Genomic DNA, 7,011 nt, shown 5'->3' with positions numbered 1-7,011 from the left:
TCAATAAAATACAGATCAATCCAATTAAATACCTCTAAGGTAAGCCTAAATTTACTTAGTACAGTATAACATAGCATTAATGAAAAATCTTTTTTTTTCTTCTTTCAATGTAAATAAGATGCACAATTTTATTTCACTTTACAGTGGACCCCCGCTTAACGATCACCTCCTAATGTGACCAATTATGTAAGTGTATTTATATAAGTGCATTTGTACGTGTATGTTTGGGGGTCTGAAATGGACTAATCTACTTCACAATATTCCTCATGGGAACAAATTCGGTCAGTACTGGCACCTGAACATACTTCTGGAATGAAAAAATATCGTTAATCGGGGGTCCACTGTATTGTTAAGTAGTTTTGTCCACCAGTGACTTTATAAAAGTCACACAGAGAAAAACAGCTCACATACTGAGTGTCTGTATGTGGGTTGATCCCTGAAACAGGTGGATGGAAACAGGGCATGTTTCCTTATGCCTGCTGCCCCTCTTCACCTAGCAGTAAGAAGGTGTAAGTTGACTGTTGTGGGTGGCATCCTGGGGGTAGTAGTATACCTTAGATAGGGCTGGGCTTCGGAAAGAGTTAGAATAATATATCTTAGCCTGTAAAATTGATTTGTTCCTTATCTAACAGAGATGTAAGCCACAGCACAGTGCCTTCCTCTGCGGATGACACCCAAATTTGCATGACAAGTGTCATCCATCGATGACACAAAGATTCCAAGCGGACATCAACTAAAATCATTACATGGGCCGTGGAAAACAATAGTTCAATGAAGAGAAATTTAAATTACTCCAATGTGGAAAATTCGAGGAAATTAAAAGTACATCTGAATATAAATCAAATTTCAATCACACAATAGAGCAAAAAAATAATGTGAAGGTCCCGGGAATGATAATGTCAGAGAATCTCATGTTAAAAGATCACAACAATGTATCTACCACATCTGCTAGGAAAATAATAGCATGGATAATGAGAACCTTCAAAACTAGGGATGCCAAGCCCATCACTGGAATATTGCTGCACACTAACAGCCCTTTTCAAAGCAGGCAAAATTGCAGACCTGGAGAATGTGCAAAGAACTTTCACGGCACGTATAAGTACAATAAAGCACCTAAATTACGTACTGGGAACGGTTGAAGTCCTTTGATTTGTACTCCCTGGAACGCAGGCAAGAAAGATGCATGATAATATACACTTGGAAAATCCTAGAGGGACTAGTCCTAATTTTGAACACGAAACTCCCTCCCTACAAAAGCAAAAGATACGGCAGGAGATGCAACATCCCTCCAATGAAAAGCAGGGGAGCCACGAGTACAATAAGAGAATACAATAAGTGTCAGGGGTCCAAGACACTTCAACTGCCTCCCAGCCTACATAAGGGGGATTACAAAAAGACCCCTGGCTGTCTTCAAAAAGGCGCTGGAAAGGCACCTAAAGTCAGTACCTGACCAGCCGAGCTGTGGTTCGTATGTGAGTTTGCTTGCGGCCAACAGTAACAGCCTGGTTGATAAGGCTCTGAGCCACTACGAGGCCTGGTCACAGACCGCGGGGGTGTTGACCCCCGAACTGGAGCACAGATCCAATTCCCTAGATCAAGAGCCCCTCACCAGCATCAAGGTTCCTTGATGCTGGCAAGGGGCTCTTGATCTAGGGAATTGGATCTATGCTCCAGTTCCCTAAATTAATAATAATAATAATGAGCGAGTTTCAGAACATCACCACTAGGTGGTGCAGCGAACGCCACAACATCAGCTGAGCTGTGCATGTGTTTATGTTGCCATGGAAGCATTTCTCATGTTATTACTGCCAAATTTCTTTTTTCTGACCATGGGTCCTAAGAAAGTAAGTGCAAATGATAGTGCTGAGAAAAATAAAGAGGATAATGTCCATGGAATTACAGCATGACACAGCATGTGCAGGTTGTGGGTTGAAAGCGGGGGAGGCTCTCGCACTCAGATATAACAAGCGAGCGTGTGTGGACAGATTTTAATCCGTTAATTGTGCGAAATAATCGTTATGAATGAATTTTCCCCATAAGGGAAATAAAATTAATCCGTGCAAGCGGGGAAATGTTAGGCTTGCTCGAAGATCATGATTGATGGGATGGGAGGAGGGGAGAGCTCAGAGAAGGGGAATGACTTGAGCTCCTATAACTAGGACCAGCTTGAGAGTCACTGGAAAACAAATCTGTCCATAGAGCTCTGTAGTTCGATGTCTAAAATGGGCTTGTCATATCTCGCTGTGTCAAAATAAAGGTTTGCAGTCATATGAAGTAGGCACAATGGATTCCACAACTGGCACAGGGTTAGCTCGTACTAGTCAACTTATTTTCCAGGCACCGAAAATTGTAATAATACGAAATATTCACTTGTAGCGGAGGCTCTTCAATTGTGAGGCTGGCTGAGGGCACATTGAATAATTTTTAATCGAAAAAATTAAAAAGTACAGAAAAATATATGCCATCGGCTCAGTATCTCGAAAAACTCATATGCATCTCAAGGTTCACTGTTCTTCTTTAAAGAATAATTGAAATTAAATACATATATTGGTCAGTGCTATGGGTCTATGGGGAAAAAGGGTTCTCAGTTCCACCACTGTTAACATAGGTGTGTATGGGAAAAATAGGTTCTCAGCTCCTCCACTGTTAACACTGGTGTCCATGGGGAAAAAAAAGTTCTCATTTCCACCACTGTTAACATAGGTGTATACAGGAAAATAGGTTCCCAGTTCCAACATTGTTAACACAAGTGTCCATGGGAAAATAGGTTCTCAGTTCCATGTCCATTTTTGATTTGGGTGAGACTTTTGGGAGAAGCAATTACTGGCTGAAATTTAATATTTACAGAGGAATGAGAAGTCACCCAGCCCGCCTTGGAAGACTTACCCACAACTGTCACCCATTGAAGAGTTGCCTATGATTGCTGTCCACCTGATGTGCCCAGTCACCCAGCTGATATGCCCAGTCACCCAGCTGATGTGCCCCAGTAGATGTATTGCTGCCCTGGTCTGTCATCCAGTGTAGTGGGTGTCTGTCTGCGTCACCCAGCCTCTGTAACCATCACCCACGGACCGCCAGTTACCCACAGTTGCCAGGGATGGGTGACCGCACCTGCTGTTGATGACCTGAAGTGACCTCACCTCACCCCGAGCAACTGACCATTGCCTGCTACTGCTGATGTCGGCTGCTGTGATGCTGTCTACTATGCTGTGGCCGTGCTGTGATGCTGGGACCGTGCTGCGATGCTGTGGCCGTGCTGTGTGCTGCTGTGATGCGGCCGTGCTGTGATGTTGAGATGCTGCGGTCGTGCGATGATGTTGAGATGCTGCGGCCGTGCTGTGATGCTGGGACCGTGCTGCGATGCTGTGGCCGTGCTGTGTGCTGCTGTGATACGGCCGTGCTGTGATGCTGCGATGCTGCCTAGCTCAAGAGGAGGATATGGCGATGATGCTGCAGTGGTGTGTGAGGGATTCTGGCTGGTGTGCCAGGACAGGAGAATCTACTATGAAGGAGTTGCCATCCTCGGAGATGTGGAGGGAAGTGAGCCGTGGAGATGGACTCCAGCTGTTGGGACCAGCCTGCTTTCAAGGGCGGTATGGAGGCATATCCTGCCTTGCTGGTCGACCTGTACGACCGGTATGCGGGGATGCCCTGCCAGCCATGAGAGACAATTGAGAGTGTGAGATGTCCCCAGCCTACTTTGACTTGCCAGAAGTGTTAGTGTTACTTGTGTGAAATAAGGTGACCTTGAAAACGGTCCAGTGATTATGGCCGCCTTGTTTTATGAGGCCAGTGAATCCTAGTAGTGGCATAGGATAATGGAGGGTCTTAGCTGCGATGCCTGCCCTGTCTCGATTTTCAGATGTTGTAGTGTGCATGTGAAGTGTGCCGAAAATGCGACCTTGGTGGTCGTGAAGTGGTCCAGTTGCAGTTACTTGAAAGAATGCAACCCGTTGGAGCAGTTTTCCACGCCATAGAAGCCTAGAGAGGTTTGGCCCAATGGTTAACGTGCGAGGGTGACTAGCATTGGCTAGTGCATTTCTAGTAGAAGTAGGGAAGGCACTGGACCCCGATATTTAGGTTTAAGGAGAAATGACGGGTAAGGAGGCTTTGCACCAGAGAGCGACTATTATGCTGGCCAACTGCCAGGTGTACTGATTATGCTGCCTTGTGGTAGTTGAGGAGGTTGAGGGAAATATATGTAATTGAATAATTTTGTATTATGTATAATTTTGTCTTTGTATTGTAATAGAATTAAGGGGTTAGGATTAAAATAGTCTAATAACTAGGACAAATTGTCCTAGTTCTCAGATATTTTAAATTGGGGGAGAAAGGGGGATGTGATGTAGTTCAGCTGGGCTTGTGAGGTCTCTGGGGAGACCTAATTTAACCAATTATATGGTCACACCTTGCCTTGGCAAACGTCTGTCAGCCACGCCCACGTCTGAGGTCTTTTGTTCTTGACGGCATCAGACCTAGGCGTCAGGTCGTACACGTGGTTGTGGAGGGTGCTTGGACCACCATAAAAGCCCAAGGAAGAGCATGATCAGGAGATTCGAGCGGAGCTGCTGCTGGGGTGCAGAGCTCCTGAGCAGAGACTTCGAGCGAAGCTGCTGCTGGGGTGCAGGGCTCGGGAGAAGGCTACTGAAGTCTCTGGAGGAGACTGTTGGAGGCACTGGGCAGAGTACTGGCTTGGCGCAGTACTCGTGCTGTGTAGGTCTTGGGACCTGTGGCTTAGTTCCTGTAGTGAACTGTCCTCTGTACTATATTGTAAGTTATATTCTGTTTCGCCAAGCTAATTGTATTCCCTGTCTCACTGCTTATGTGTACCACCCCATTTATCTAAACCACAATAATGTTCTCCTGTTCCCTAATATATTATTGTACAAGGACTTAATAATAAACTGTGTTTGAGTAGAATAGTAATATTCACGGTCCCCGTTATTTATTCTTTTTTCTTATATTTTATTATGTTTATATGAGTGAAGAATGGGCGAGGCATATGTTAGTGAGTAGTGTAGAGTTAATGAGAGTGTCGTGGTGGTCACCACTGACCTGTCATTACCTACCTACCTCCGCTAATCATCTCACTCCTACCACCTCGCCTGCCTCTCCCCTGCCTACATAATCCCTTACTCCCATATTCCCCACTTATATCCTATTCAATCATTACCCCCCTACATGACATCCAGGCTATCAACCTCCAGTTTTCAGAACACATTAATATCATATTTGGGGGACTTACTGAACATTAAAAAAAATAAGTAAAATAAAGAAGTTATAGAAAATATGTACAATACTGAGCAAAAGTTTTATAACGTACATATATAAAATACAGTAGGGCCCCCCTTTACGGCATTCTGTTAATACAGCGATTTCAAATTATGACCAAAACTCGCTATACCGCTTCCTATCTTTCTAATACAGTGGTCCCCACCCAGTTTGTTTACATTCTCCATGAGTACATCTCTCTGTTATGTCTGGAAATTTTCCAAGATTTCAAGTGTTTTAAAGTTATTTCATATTTTATATGTTCTCTGATAATTATATACTTACATGTACCTGTACCTAAATATACTTAGTGTGCTGGCATGCAGATACACAGTGGCTTTGCTAGGGTTAGTGTCACCCGGGGTGGCATCTTTAGTGTCACCCTCATGAAATCCAAGGGTGGGGGGAGTAAACTCCAGTTACATCACTACTGCATGCCCAATGACTAATGTTTAGCAATGAGAACGTTTAAGGGCCATAAACCGAACAGGAGAATACTTCTCAATTTTATTAATGATAAAATAAATAATCGTAGTAATATTGAGGAAACAAACTCAAATACCACTTTGAGTACAGCCAACAGATCCTACATTTATTCATCTTTAACAATGCAAAAAAAAAAAAAACTTGAAAAATAAAGAAAAACATTGTAATATCAGAGAAACACTAGTTCTGCTTTGACCTTGAGTACAGGTAACATCTCAATGAATCTCATCTTACATTTCCTTGCCTTCAATCCTGCAAAATTATCTATCACATCATCAAAATCAATTATTTTCCCTTTATAAGCCTATTTGTACTCTGTAATCATATAAGAGGCTGTATAGAAACGAAGGATTTTTCTCTTATGTTGCTGCAGCGCTGTTTTGGGCATTAGTGTCACCTTCTTTAGAGGCTCTATTGTGTCACCCCTTGATGGTGTCACCTGGGGTGCCCCCCCCCCTTATGACGCCACTGCAGATACACATTAAAATCACTAAAAGTGTCCCTCTAGTCTTAATGTCATAGTAATACTAATAGTACGTAATAATAATCACTCTTGGGCACATTACATGTCTTATTTTACATTAATATAGACATTTTCATTAATCCATCTATGATATTTTCTTCAAAATTATATAACAAACTGTTACATAGCATATAAACATGCTATGTTTATATGCTATGAAGGTGTCATAGATAGCCAAAGGGAAAACATTACATTTACTCTGGTCCAGCACCAGAGAAAACGTGTATGAACCTGCGTTTGGCCCATTCACTCCCACTTTTGTTTACAATTCTTGGCTTGAATTCTCATCACTTCTCCCTTCATTTATGATGGCATATAAAGGTAGTTGTTAGAAATGATAAATTCAGTGAACAAGGTATGTCGATGGTAATAATGTGGCTCTAGGCCGCATTAAATATCGTATACCTATGTAGGTAGGTCACCGTATGTGTAGCTCTGTAGTCCAGGCGGGCTACATGTACCGGCTACCTACACCTGACTTCCTACAAGTACTACTCACCTCTCACCCTACGTTAAGACTTCAAACATTTTAAGGTAAGTAATGAATGTACAATGTACGGTGGCGGCTCGTCCATAGGAACGCAGTCCCCCCCCCCAGATGCTCACTGCCAGATGTATGACTTCATCAATCTTACGCTAAAATAATTTGCAACTGACAAATATATTACAGGAAAAATCTATTGTATGTCGTTTTCAATGTACTTACAAGCGAATTTTTTATTTTTTGTTGA

This window comes from Cherax quadricarinatus, chromosome 11 (genome assembly GCF_038502225.1).
Source record: "Cherax quadricarinatus isolate ZL_2023a chromosome 11, ASM3850222v1, whole genome shotgun sequence".
NCBI lineage: Eukaryota > Metazoa > Arthropoda > Malacostraca > Decapoda > Parastacidae > Cherax > Cherax quadricarinatus.
Note: the sequence above shows the minus strand (reverse complement) of the source record.